Here is a 14,998-nt window from a genome sequence, read left to right on the forward strand (position 1 = left end):
TTTATATAGATTAATGCAGTCTTTGATAATCCCTAACAACACAGACACCGCAAGGGTCAGGGGTTCAATATTTGGTGTGTAACATGTTAGTGTTTTCTTCTTTTAGGTGTGATCAAATCATACATTTGGAGTTAAAAATAACCCGTCCTTGTTTCACATGCTTAATATTTACTTATATAATAAAGAGTTAAACAATATTATTCTCTCAAAACGCATGGGTTAGGTGATAATTATTTTGTATGTGACGTTGTATGACGGTAATCTTCGTAGGTTTTGTATCATGTCCATTGTTTGCACATTAGCCCCAACAAAATATTGAGGTAAAAGACACAATATACCTAGAAACCTAGATTTATTTCATTGAATATTTTCTTAAGTGAAAGCCGTATAAAGAATTAAATAGTACATGTTGCAAGGATTTAAATTGTTCTAGTAGAATAACTTTGCTGACTGTATATAACTTACTTGCAAGATTAATTATTTATAGAACACAACTTTTGAACTATGTAATTGTATATTTTAAAATAGTATTTTATTTTTAAAAAATTGTAAAAGACTCGCAGTATTGTCAAAATAAAATGGTGTAAACTTTTGCACATATTATTTTGTTCCTCTCTTATTCACAGTTTAAGTTCAAATGAAAATTTCTATGGAATGTGTAGTCTGTATTATTTTAAGGAGAAACAACAATAACATGTTTTGGATATATAATAAACAGAGAGAGCTATATAAATGTGAAGATAATAATAACCCTTGGAACAAATACATAGAGCCGATTGAGCACATTTATCAACAGAGCCTGAGGTGTGATAAATTTATTTGCATTCCTTGCAGTACAAATCTTGCAGTATGAAAACATTATTTACAGTTGATAGAACATCATATTTCGGCTAAATAATAACTCATTTTTGAAAAATAATGTCAAGAAAAATAAATAAAACTTTCTTGTGACTTTGACGGACATACGAACATCGGAACCCAATGTTATTTTCTTCAGAAGCTGTGTTGCATACTTTTTCTAAATAAAGCATATATATGGGTGGGTGGGGAATGGGATTATTGATGCAAGTACCTGTGGTTCAGTCCTCATGTTCATTATAAAGACCCGTAAAGTAGTACTTCTTGGACATTTTCGGGATGTTGATTTTTATCTATAAAAATATTACAGGATATGCATTTTAATAAATACGCATATTTATTAAACCTACCCAAAACTTTTTAACACACCGAAAGTTATCGATGGTGACACCTCTGCATCATCTGCAAAAACTCATTATTATTTTGAATTTTGTATCACATAATATGGGCATGATGACAACAATGGTGTTCTGAAGATTATCTTTAATAATTAAAATTGTTTCTGCTCCGTTTTTAATTAATTTGATTTTAAAATATGCTACATTTGTCTTGTTGATGTTAATGTCCGCCATTTCAGAAATGCAATATGAAAATCATTTGTTAAATACACACCGATTGGGTAGTAGCGTGTGGTATTGGCTGCAATAGCCAATGAAAATCGCTGACGCTTTACAAGTCGAATTGGCACAACGAAACAACCCACATTATAAACAAATTTTGAACAACACTTTCGGCAATCTGCGCAATTTTTTTTCTAGTTTTGGATAAAATACTTGGTCGGCGGATGAAATGTAAATAAAAAAAACGAAAGTGAATTTTATTTTTATTTGTATTTGTCGAAAAATAGGGTCGGTCGCTCCCGTAAAACAGATTGTAAAAAAATGCTGCCCTAATGTTTATTAAATAAGCAAAACATTTTGAGCCAAATGTCATAAAACTCCTTTAAAGGACACAGGGGATACAACACCCTCTTGCAAATACAGGCTCTTAAGCTAGTTTCATTCAGCAAAGCAGTTGTGAAATAGTCTGTAGAACTCAATAAACATAAACACGGCCATTTCAGTGTTCATAGTGATTTATTTCTATTAATTTAATTCTAACACAACATTTTACAGTGTACAATATAACAGCAAGACCCTTAGCCGGCCTCGCACGCGACAACAAGAGGTTATGACCTCTCTGTACAGTGGTCTATCGTGGACTGTCTTCCTTCTTTAATACAAACAGTGACTGGTTAAACACCCATGACACACAAGATGATATAATGTAAAATCAGGAAAAGTTCAACTAATTACCAAGGAGTGTAACTAAGAAATGACATTTTGGCCAATTTGCTTGACATTTGATGGGGGTTGGCTAGGTAAATAAATTAATAACCTGTAAAAAGGCCACGCCATTAAATCATTGTTATTGAAAACATAAGGTCAGACCATAAAATTATTATTTTTGTAAATAAATGATTTTTCTAATGTTCAACAGATAATTTTAAAATATTTGTTTATAATACCTTACAGTGATAAATTATTATAAACTGGAAAAATATTGCAAAATTTGACAAAACCATTTAAAATACGGTACAGTGCAATTTTACAGCAAGAATCCTCTTTCAGTATTAAACGCCTTTTTGGCAGCTATGATTCATCAATACTGTTTTCATTTGGCTCAACATGTTGCCATGTCTAGGTGCAAGGGCCTGAGCTCCGATAGTTCTAATATTGGTAAGCATGTGTCGAACTTCATTGACTGTTGGAAGTTCTAATATTGGTTAGCATGTGTTGAACTTCATTGATTGTTGGACGTTTTAAAATTGGTAAGCATGTGTCGAACTTCATTGACTGTTGGAAGTTCTATAATTGGTTAGCATACATATATGTGTCAAACTTCATTGACTGTTGGAAGTTCTTATATTGGTAAGCATGTGTCAAACTTCATTGACTGTTGGAAGTTCTAATATTGGTAAGCATGTGTCGAACTTCATTGACTGTTGGAAGTTCTTATATTGGTAAGCATGTGTCGAACTTCATTGACTGTTGGAAGTTCTAATATTGGTTAGCATGTGTTGAACTTCATTTATTGTTGGACGTTCTAAAATTGGTAAGCATGTGTCGAACTTCATGACTGTTGGAAGTTCTATAATTGGTTAGCATACATATATGTGTCAAACTTCATTGACTGTTGGAAGTTCAAAAATTGGTAAGCATGTGTCGAACTTCTTTGACTGTTGGAAGTTCTGAAATTGGTAAGCATGTGTCGAACTTCATTGACTGTTGGAATTTATAATACTAGTATTGGTAAGCATGTGTCGAACTTCATTGACTGTTGGAAGTTCAAATATTGGTTAGCATGTGTCGAACTTCATTGACTGTTGGAAGTTCTAATATTGGTAAGCATGTGTCGAGGTGTATACATGTTGAATTCACAATACTCTTCAAATAGCCGAACAATGTGCATCACAGAGATGTCTCCCTATTTTTCCACAAAAACCTAGTGTTTTTGTGAGAAAAATAATTACTGAAACAATGTTGTGCAGTTTTTAGCAGGTGTGGTACATCTGAAATGAAGTAAACTTCCAGGAAGTTCCTGTTGGCACTCACACCATCACATGTGAGGAAAATAAATTTTAATTTTAGATGAACTTCTTATAATGAAATTGCAGTCCACAATATGAGAAAAATCAAGTCTGAACTGCTGTTCTGAGTAGCAAAAGCTGCTCGAGGAAATTTGAGTGTGGTACATGTACTGTAGCAATGCCCCTAACCATTAAAACAAGCACACATTTTGCAGTAACACTTTCATGATAAAATGGTATTTCAAGTCCATAATGGCATGGCCAATAGTGTGGAGATTGCAGTATCTTATGAGTTCACTTGAATGCTTGTTCTCTTTAACCTTCACTTTATCAAACAATATTCCCCAGGAACTGAGCCATTTTTCCTTGTACGACTTACACTGTTCTGCCTCTGTGCATAGCATTTGAGAACATCTTTGTTGAAGCCTTTCACTTTTCATGTAGTGAGAATAATCGAACAGTGTCCTATAGGGCTGTAACGAATAAACTAGGTGACGAATACGATACGTATCACGTATACAGGGTGGCGAATACGAATATAATATGAATTTCAATGAACAAGAGAAATACAATTTAACATGACATTATATAGTATGAAACTTTGAGTACATGTATTTGTCAATTTGATTGAGTATCATAACATACTGAAACAAGGGACAAAATTGTCACAAAACCAGGTTTTCATTGTGAAAAAAAAATCTGATAAAGGGAGAAAACTCAAACTGAACTTTTGAAATGACCAAAAAAAATTAACCCCCTTTGTAAGTTTTTTTTTTTTTTTAAATCTATTTTTAGTCGTGGCGACCTTGACATTGGAGATATTGACGTGATTCTTTCGTGGGACACACCGTCCCATGATGGTGAACAAATGTGCCGAATGATTTTAAAATCTCACAATGAATGACATAGTTATGGCCAGGACAAGCTCATTTATGGCCATTTTTGACCTTTGAACTCAAAGTGTGACCTTGACCTTGGAGATATCGACGTAATTATTTCGCGGGACACACCGTCCAATGATGGTGAACAAATGTGCCAAATGATTTTAAAATCTGACGATGAACGACATAGTTATGGCTCGGACAAGCTCATTTATGGCCATTTTTGACCTTTGAACTCAAAGTGTGACCTTGACCTTGGAGATATCGACGTAATTATTTCGCGCGACACACCGTCCAATGATGGTGAACAAATGTGCCAAATGATTTTAAAATCTGACAATGAACGACATAGTTATGGCCCGGACAAGCTTATTCCGCCAGCCCGCCAGCCCGCCAGCCAGCCAGCCCGCCAGCCAGCCAGCCAGCCAGCCCGCCCGCATTCGCCAATCTAATAACCAGTTTTTTCCTTCAGAAAACCTGGTTAAATATGAAATATAACACTTTAAAATAACAAAACACTGACTAAAACTGCTTAAACTTTGAAACCAAAGTAGCGCTAGACAAACGGCGTGTATTTGGCAGGCAGGTCAACGATATCAATAGCATTCCCTTTGCTAGGCTCCATGTTTGTTAAGTTGCACAATCATTGTCATAAAGATAAACAAAAAAAGAAATTCCATCTGCTAATCATTTGTTTGTTTGAGCATCAAATCACTTGTATTTATCTATATAAACATTAAACAACCATCGAAAGATTTTTCAATTCAATGTCGTAAATATTCAACCGTTGCCCGCCATTTTTGTTGATAATCTCACTGTGTAACATAGTGGGTGGGGTAAACATGATGAAAAATGCGTCAATAAGCAGAAGAAGATTTAAGTATAGGGGTTTATTGTTTTAACCTCCATTTGTAAGGTAAGATAAGATGATTAAACTATCAAACTCAAAACCACGTTGTTTGTTTTCGTCAAATATTCGGTTCGGGAGATGGCGAATAACGAATACTAGTATGATTCGTCCACAGCCATATTCGAGTAATTCGAATATTCGAATGTATCGTTACAGCCTTAGTGTCCTATTGCTCGGAAGCTTAACAAATCCTGCCTCACGCACGGTGTCATAGACAGCCTGGGACTTCAGCGAATAGCTTACAATAGGATGCCATTGCATTCCAAATTTGTCAGCACTGACTGCCTTCAAATGTTCGGTCCGGAACAGGCGTTGAAATGAATAAGAGTCTAGATATGTTCACCCTCCTTTTCACACAACTGCATTCAGTCCGTCATTTCAGCTGAATGAAATGTATCCATTAAAACACCTTCTCTTCGTATGAGCTTTTTAATTTGCTGTTCTAGTCTGTCTACGTCACTATGCAAGCATCTTATTTTTCACTTTGCTGCTGTGGTTTTTTCAGAAGAAGTTCACGAGGCATGTCAGCATGTTTGTATGTTGATTTTGTAAAGCCCATATCCATACCTAGCAATTTTTCATGACAACTGCGTTTTTTCCTGTAGGCAATTTCGATATTTAACACATATTCTACATATTGGCCGAGTTGTGTGGCCTTCAATAAGCAGAGCACAAGAAACACTTATAATTGTTGAATTTTAATGTGCATTATAGTTACCTTCATGATAAGCAATCATTCCATAATCAGGATGGGAAATTGCGCTGCCAGCATGAATAGGAGAAGCAAACTGTTTATCATTTTTTCCAGGGCAAACAGACAGACACAAGAAAACCTCTTGAAGACACGCTTTGTCTGTCCTTGATGTCATCAGTTTTGGAACACTTTCCCACAAAAAATTGTCCTGGGCAATTTTCTTACCATGCACATTCACAGTAGTTTGTCCTGCTTCATAAACACATACTTTCCTACTTTAATATGTTTTGCCATTGCTTTGATCTTAATGTAAACAGAGAATTTCCAGGTCTCTGGCGTGCGTATTGACAATAAATGGCTTTGGAACAACACTAAGATAAGTAGGTAAACTCTCAACTCTGATAGGCACAGTGATCTCAACTTGAAGGTCTCAAATGTCAGCTGAGTCTGGTGTTGAGGATGGCGAACCACACCGAGTTGCTTTGTCTTCATAGAATGAGGTATTGAGAGAAGTATCATCCTCATGGTTTTCAGTTATGGAGTCATCCTTATCAAGCCGGAAACCAAGTGAAGTTGGGGATGATTCTTGAAGTACATGTCGAGATCACTTGTGCTTCTTCTGCACCCCATAACTCGGTCACTTCCTCCCGATTATCACCAATCAAGCCGTCTGCAAGGTCTTTCACGAAGTCTTGTCCTGTAAACTTTTTTTGTATGGGGTGTACATTTTCTTGAATTTATCATTCAAATAGTTAAAAAAACACCTTATTTTTTAGTCCCCTACCGGTTTCACCGGAGAGGACTTATGGTTTTGTCTCTGTCCGTTCGTAACACTTTTCTGGATCCTGCGATAACTTTAAAAGTTCTTAATATTTTTTCGTGAAACTTGGAACATAGATAGATGGCAATATGGACATTATGCACATCATTTCATTTCCTTCCTACGTAAAAAATTCTGGTTGCTATGGCAACAAATAGACTATAAATACTGCTGAAAATGGTGTTTTTTCTGGATCCTGCGATAACTTTTAAAATTCTTAATATTTTTTCATGAAACTTGAAATATGGATAGATGGCAATATAAATAATGGACATTATGCAAGTCATTTCATTTCGTTCCGAGGTCAAAAATTCTGGTTGCTATGGCAACAAATAGACTAGACATACTGCTGAAAATGGTGGTTTTCTGGATCCTGCGATAACTTTTAAAGTTCTTAATATTTTTTCATTTTACTTGAAACATGGATAGATGGCAATATGGACATTATGCACGTCATTTCATTTCGTTCCGACGTCAAAAAGTCTGGTTGCTATGGCAACAAATAGATTAGAAATACTGCTGAAAATGGTGGTTTTCTAGACCCTGCAATAACTTTAAAAGATCTTAATATTTTTTCATGAAACTTGAAACATGGATAGATGGCAAATGGACATTATGCACGTAATTTCATTTTGTTCCTAAATAAAAAAATTTGGTTGCTATGGCAACAAATATATATTTTAAAAAATCAGGAATTTCTGACAATGGTTGAGCCGGTAGGGGACTTACATTGCTTGACAATAGTCTTGTTTAAGCTTGTCTGGCCTGGCAGGATGTGGGGCTTTGTTGTTTGTCGGGTGGAGGTAGCACCAGATGAGATTGAATCTGTCCCAAAACATGACGGTGTTGAAGACAGAACGAAACTTGCGCTTTTAAACCCTCCAATAGTTATTTCTTGATTAAAGACCCAGAACTCCCATACAAATACGGAGTCTAATGAACACTTTAAAGGCTGGGGTGTCCACTGGAATCCAAGGAGGAGCAAATGGAGGTGGTGGGTTTCGTGTCCGCTCTTGTCATAGCAGTTGGTCTCTGTTACCAGTAGTGCGTTCAGTAAGCGGAACGTTTCCGGTTTTCTGTTTATTGATCAAACAGAATCTATTGAACGACCCGTTTGATTGAAACAGTTTCAAGATGGCGGAGCGTATTGCATTACTATCATTTTTAACCAGGTTTTCCGAAGGAAAAAACTGGTTATTAGATTGGCGAATGCGGGCGGGCTGGCTGGCTGGCGGGCTGGCTGGCTGGCGGGCTGGCTGGCTGGCTGGCGGGCTGGCGGGCTGGCGGAATAAGCTTGTCCGGGCCATAACTATGTCGTTCATTGTCAGATTTTAAAATCATTTGGCACATTTGTTCACCATCATTGGACGGTGTGTCGCGCGAAATAATTACGTCGATATCTCCAAGGTCAAGGTCACACTTTGAGTTCAAAGGTCAAAAATGGCCATAAATGAGCTTGTCCGAGCCATAACTATGTCGTTCATCGTCAGATTTTAAAATCATTTGGCACATTTGTTCACCATCATTGGACGGTGTGTCGCGCGAAATAATTACGTCGATATCTTTAAGGTCAAGGTCACACTTTGAGTTCAAAAGTCAAAAATGGCCATAAATAAGCTTGTCCTGGCCATAACTATGTCATTCATTGTGAGATTTTAAAATCATTTGGCACATTTGTTCACCATCATGGGACGGTGTGTCCCACGAAAGAATCACGTCAATATCTCCAATGTCAAGGTCGCCACGACTAAAAATAGATTTAAAAAAAAAAAAAAAACTTACAAAGGGGGTTAATTATTTTTGGTCATTTCAAAAGTTCAGTTTGAGTTTTCTCCCTTTATCAGATTTTTTTTTCACAATGAAAACCTGGTTTTGTGACAATTTTGTCCCTTGTTACTCAATGAATTTGCAGATAATTCAGAAATAGAACAGATTCAGATAAATAACTCTATTGCATATGATCATATTCAAGTAATACCAGGTATGTATGTGTAATATTTTGTAAAATTGTGAAAACTTTCCGATTATAATGCTGATCATTGTTATGGTTATGCAAGTATATTTTTTTCACCTATTCAGGCTTTTGTTTATGTAATGTTTCGAATCCGTTATTCATTGTTCAATCTTGTTAAAGCTGATGTAGACGAAAAAACATATGTTGGTCATAAGCGTTTTTTTATAAAATAAATAAATAACATAAGTAATATTTTAATATACTTTATTCATTTTTAAGCTCGACTATTATATATGAAATATATATAGTGGAGCTATCCTACTCACCTCGGCGTCGGCCTTCTTGTTAGCGTTACCGTTAGCGTTAGCGTGCAAATGTTAAAGTTTGCGTACTACCCCAAATATTTCCTATGTCCTTTGACATATTACTTTTATATTTTGCATTCTTCTTTACTAACATGACCCCGATCTATAAACAAGAGCAGACAACTGTATCAAGCATTTTGACAGAATTATGGCCCCTTTTATACTTATAATATGCATATTATTGATAACTCTATGTTAAAGTTTGCGTACCACCACAAATATTTCCTATGTCCCTTGACATATTGCTTTAATATTTTGCATACATCTTTACCAACATGACCTTAACCTATAAACAAGAGCAGACAACTGTATCAAGCATTTTGTAAGAATAATGGCCCTTTTTCCACTTAGAATATGCATTTTATTGATAACTCGTATGTTAAAGTTTGAGTACCACCTCAAATATTTTCAATGTTCCTTGACATATTGCTTTCATATCTTGCAAACTTTTTTACCAACATGACCCCAATCTATAAACAAGAGCAGACAACTGTATCAAGCATTTTGTAAGAATTATGGCCCTTTTTTGTCTTTGTAACTTTGAATATTTTGTTAAATTATGTGTTTAGATCCACTTTACTTCTAAAGTATCAAGGCTATTGCTTTCAAACTTCGAATACTTTCTTACTATCATGATGTTACTGTACCTGACAAGTTGAATTTGACCTTGACCTTTGAATGACCTTGACTCTCAAGGTCAAATTAATAAATTTTGCTTAAATTGCTATGACTTCTTTATTTAAGATCAGATTTGATTCATACTTTGACAAAACAGCACTTACCTGACATACCACAATGGACTCCACCCATGCCATCCCCCACTGCCCCAGAATCCCCCCCCCAAAAAAAAAATAAATATTTTTTTTAATTTATTTCTTTTTTTTTGAAAGATCATCTATTAAATTACCTCACACCCACATGATACCCCCCTCTCCATGATGTCTTACGTTATACTGTCAAGCACTAGATAGTCGAGCGCGCTGTCCTCTGACAGCTCTTGTTTTACCTGTGAGTCTTGCATCCTGGACTCACAAAAAGCTCTGCAGTTGCAAAGTTTCGAATAATGTGAGTCACAAAAATGCATTGAAATTTCTCAAAAAATAATATAGTTTAATATTTTGACTCATTCTTTCAAATTGGGGATTCATAGATTTGCAAGTAATCGAGTAAAAGGACTCAGACGAGAAAATTTGTAAAAATATCACTGCCATTGTGATGGGAATACAGATTGGTAAAACTAATGATATGATACACACAAAATTGTAACAAGTAAGACTAGTCAGCAAAATACAACATAGTAGTCATACGATACAAAATAAATAGTAACAAGTAAGACTAGTCAGCAAAATTCAACATAGTAGTCATACGATACACAAAAAATAGTAACAAGTAAGACTAGTCAGCAAAATACAACAATGAAGTCATATGATACACAAAAAGTAGTAACACATAAGACTAGTCAGCATAAACAACATAGAAGTCATACAATACACAAAAAATAGTAACAAGTAAGACTAGTCAGCAAAAAACAACAATGAAGTAATACGATACACAAAAAGTAGTAACAAATAAGACTAGTCAGCATAAACAACATAGAAGTCATACGATACACAAAAAATAGTAACAAGTAAGACTAGTCAGCAAAAAACAACAATGAAGTCATACGATACACAAAAAGTAGTAACAAGTAAGACTAGTCAGCATAAACAACATAGAAGTCATACGATACACAAAAAATAGTAACAAGTAAGACTAGTCGGCAAAAAACAACAATGAAGTCATACGATACACAAAAAGTAGTAACAAGTAAGACTAGTCAGCGTAAACAACATAGAAGTCATACGATACACAAAAAATAGTAACAAGTAAGACTAGTCAGCAAAATACAACCATGAAGTCATACGATACACAAAAAGTAGTAACAAGTAAGACTAGTCAGCATAAACAACAAAGTAGTCATACGATACACCAAAAAATAGTAACAAGTAACTAAGACTAGTCACCAAAATACAACAATGAAGTCATACGATACACAAAAAGTAGTAACAAGTAAGACTAGTCAGCATAAACAACCTAGTAGTCATACGATACACAAAAAATAGTAACAAGACTAGTCAGCAAAATACAACATACATGTAGTAGTCATACAATACACACAAAATTGTAACATTTAAATTCAGCAAATTTCTATCCAGCAACAAAAAAACAACAACATAGTATTTGTACTTTTAACCATTCCCCAGTCCCTGTCTGACCTCAATTATTTGTAATTATTGTTGGTAATGTTGAAGGCCTTCCATTTAACCAGTTCCTTAAATAAATGAAAGTAAAATTTCCTTTTAACAAAGTTTTATTTTAACATTCTAGTCAACCAAACTGGAACAATTAAAGTATTTGTTAATAATATTACTAACTTAACTGAAAATGTAAAACAATATACTTATGTATTACTCATTCCAACATTTTTATTCTAATGGTGTAGAACATATTTATATAAACCAAAACTAACAAATGTAAAACAAATTATGTAAAAAGTCTATATAATTCTACTGGTACAGCAACTAAAAAATTAATTTTTAAACAAACTGTTTAAATACAAATCGACTGAGTTTTCTTTAAAAAAAAAAAGAGACAAATTAAAATGATTATAAAACAAATATATTGAAAGGTAACACATACACAATTTAAGCTATTTATGTAATAAAGGCTAAAAATAATAATAAAAACACTGCTTCCATCATTATGCATAAAAGTTGTGTAAAATAAGTAATAACAAATTCAAAGAGACCTTTACATAATAAATGATTCCAGTAGAAGACTTAATTCACAGTTTAAACAAACGAGTTATAATAAATTGCGACGCTTCATCACGTTTCTTGTCCGCCCTTGCTTTTCTGCCACCGTCATGATCAGAGGCTGTTTGAAACCATTCCCTGCACTCAATTTCAACTTCTGCAGCATTTCAAGGAATCCATGACAGCTTTTGAAAATGGTTATGCAATGTAGGCTCATATTATTAGGATATTCATTCTATGTTCAAACAGGGTTGCAAGAATTAATGATACTGGGCAGTTTAACCAATGACATTTCTTAACACTTTTTACATTACAATTAAGACTATTTCTGAAAAAAGGAAACAAGCCGGATGTAATTTTGTATATATAAATATTTTGAACTGTGACAAAGTCTTTTTACACATACTATGACAACTTACTGTGCACAGCAACAGACAATCGTTCTCGAAAAGCTGCCTTTCGTTTCTTTCCATGCCTGTTATTCTGCCTGGCGACCACATTTGACATGCAATGAAATAAAACAAACATTAGAAAGTCGCGAAAACATGTGACATTTAATGACAGATAACAATTTCGGGGAAAAACTTTAACAAACATTGTCAAATCTTGTGGATAAACAATTAAAACTGATTCCTAACCTGGAAAATGTTCAGGGCAGAGTGCTTTTACCTTGATAATTTCGAAATAATTCAATACAGTTATCTCCCGCCTGGATCTTCACTGCAAATTTAAAATGCCAAGGGAAACAACCGCGGTAATTTCTTTTGACAAGTGTTACTCTTCCTGGACACACCATTACATTTTTATTTTATACAAAGTATCATTAATGCTTTTTAATTAAAACAGATATATACAGTTAAATTTAATGCAACAAGTAATTAAAACGAAAATAATCAAAGTTACCTTTTCTCTTGAGTGTTAATTATGATATCGGGCCTATGTTGGGCCGACATCATACTTTAAACTGTCGAGTTGTAAGTATGTTTATAACAAAGGACAGACATCGGGCCGACATTCTCCTATAAATATCAATTTTATAATATGCTACCTATTCAAACGTTATTAAACCAGATGGATTCACTAATATTGAACATTACAAAAAGGATCTTATCTTTTAACAAAATAATTTTTGTTTAACATAAACGTCGGTCCGATGTCGGCCCAACATCGGCAAACCTCTGCCGATATGCCGTCATTTAGCCAATATCGGGCCGATATGGGCATGTTTGCTGGGATAATGTTTAATTCACATGCCGGAAACAAAAACAATTTATTTTTGATTTCGTTCATGGTAATTCTATATTTTGATCGCGTTAAATATGATTACTTTGTACAGTTAATAACTATTGACATATAACGGATACTTGAAAGAATTCAGAATGGATTTATTGAAACTTAAAATGCAATGTCTGATATGCTAATGTGATAAAATCAAACAAGGGCATTTGTACATTAAAGGGTCCGGGTGGGATCTTGGCAAGGCAGGGTGCTGCGCCCCTAGTCTGATATTGATCATTGTTTATAACACAAAGAGCCGGGTGCTGCGCCCCTATAAGTCCGATATTGATCAATGTTTACAACATAGTTGATTTGAATTGGGGTGGTTTAATATCAAATTGAGATATATCCGCTGATAAGACACATTTCAACACCCAAAAAACAATAAACTACATAATGCCATCTGTTAGGTACTTGTGTCAATTGTGCCTTAGATGGATATGTGCTAAAGTTAAGAAAATTAAGAAAGCAATCATTCTTTAAGTGACCTTAAATTTAATCCAGATAATTAGCACAACAGAGACATGCAAAACTGTTAATTGTTTATGAAATTAATAATAATTATTATGATCAATGCACACAACCCTTGGCGTGTTATATTCTATTGCATCTATTTCAATAGTACATACGAAATGACATTTTTCATTATAATCATGCAACAACAATTATACTTGTGTTATTTTAAGACTACCCATCAAAATGCCACAGCCCCTTTAAATTTGGTAATTATTTCATTTGAAAGAATGTCGCAGTTAACTATTGAGATTTTGGGTTAAATCCCAATGAAACCACATTATCTTTTTCTTCAATCAATTTAGCCCGGCTTTAAGACCAAAACATGTTTATACTCACGCATTTTGCTAGGGCTATCCGTAGACATAATTCGTTTGTTGTTATAATATAGTGGATCTTCTTTGTTTTGAAAAGCGCAGAAGTGGAAATCACGTGATATTTGCGCTCACGTTACCCAAAGCGTGCATACGTCACAGGTTAATAATAGTCTTGAGGATTCCGTTATGTACATGATAAGGTTTCGTATTTTTGATACTTTTGGCATTTTTTGGTACAGTTTTTGCGAAAATCAGTATGGAAGAGTTAAGCTTTAGAATGTATCAGACGAATACTGATCAATTCTGGTCAGTTGAGAAAACCAAATTGTTGTGAGAAATATCAACTCGGCCGTCTTTAAGAAAATGTCAGAAGTGTTTGTCTGGCTATGTGGTCTTGCATACTCTCTACCTTTTTGTTCTCTTACTGAAAAAAACAACAACAGGTAACACCTGAAAAAAAGAATCAGAGAAGAAAAAATATTACGCAGCAAGTTATAAATGTCACATAATCACAAGTTTCCCATGTCTTCTGAACTATTGTAATTTTTTTTTTAAGTCTCAACACAAAAAACAATAATGTTATTATACATTCTTCATTGTGTTTGTGTCCTTCGTCAGTAGCATGGGCTTTAACTGCCTTTTTTCCAGGCAATTTTTAAGTTAATTCTTTTTAACATAGAGCACAAAAAAACACAACTGGGATGAACAAATGATTTAAGCCATTATCCAAATTTAATGCCACGTTATCTATTTCATACAATCACTCCAATGGCCAATGCTTTTTTAACATCCGATGCAAGCAACCTTTGTGGTCAAAATCTGATCAATAAACTTTATCTTGTCATTTTTTTACTTCGAAAATCAGTTATTCTTGTTTTGTGCGCTTATTGCGGTAAAAGATTTGACGATGTTGTAAACGATAAGCTCTATTTTCTGGCTGATTACCATGTAAGAACAACAACTCTTTTGGGCATGCAACTGCTTCTGTTTATTTACCAACAGTCCAGCTATGTGAACTCAAAATATTCTGCAACATCCATTTAA

Source organism: Dreissena polymorpha, chromosome 3 (genome assembly GCF_020536995.1).
Source record: "Dreissena polymorpha isolate Duluth1 chromosome 3, UMN_Dpol_1.0, whole genome shotgun sequence".
NCBI lineage: Eukaryota > Metazoa > Mollusca > Bivalvia > Myida > Dreissenidae > Dreissena > Dreissena polymorpha.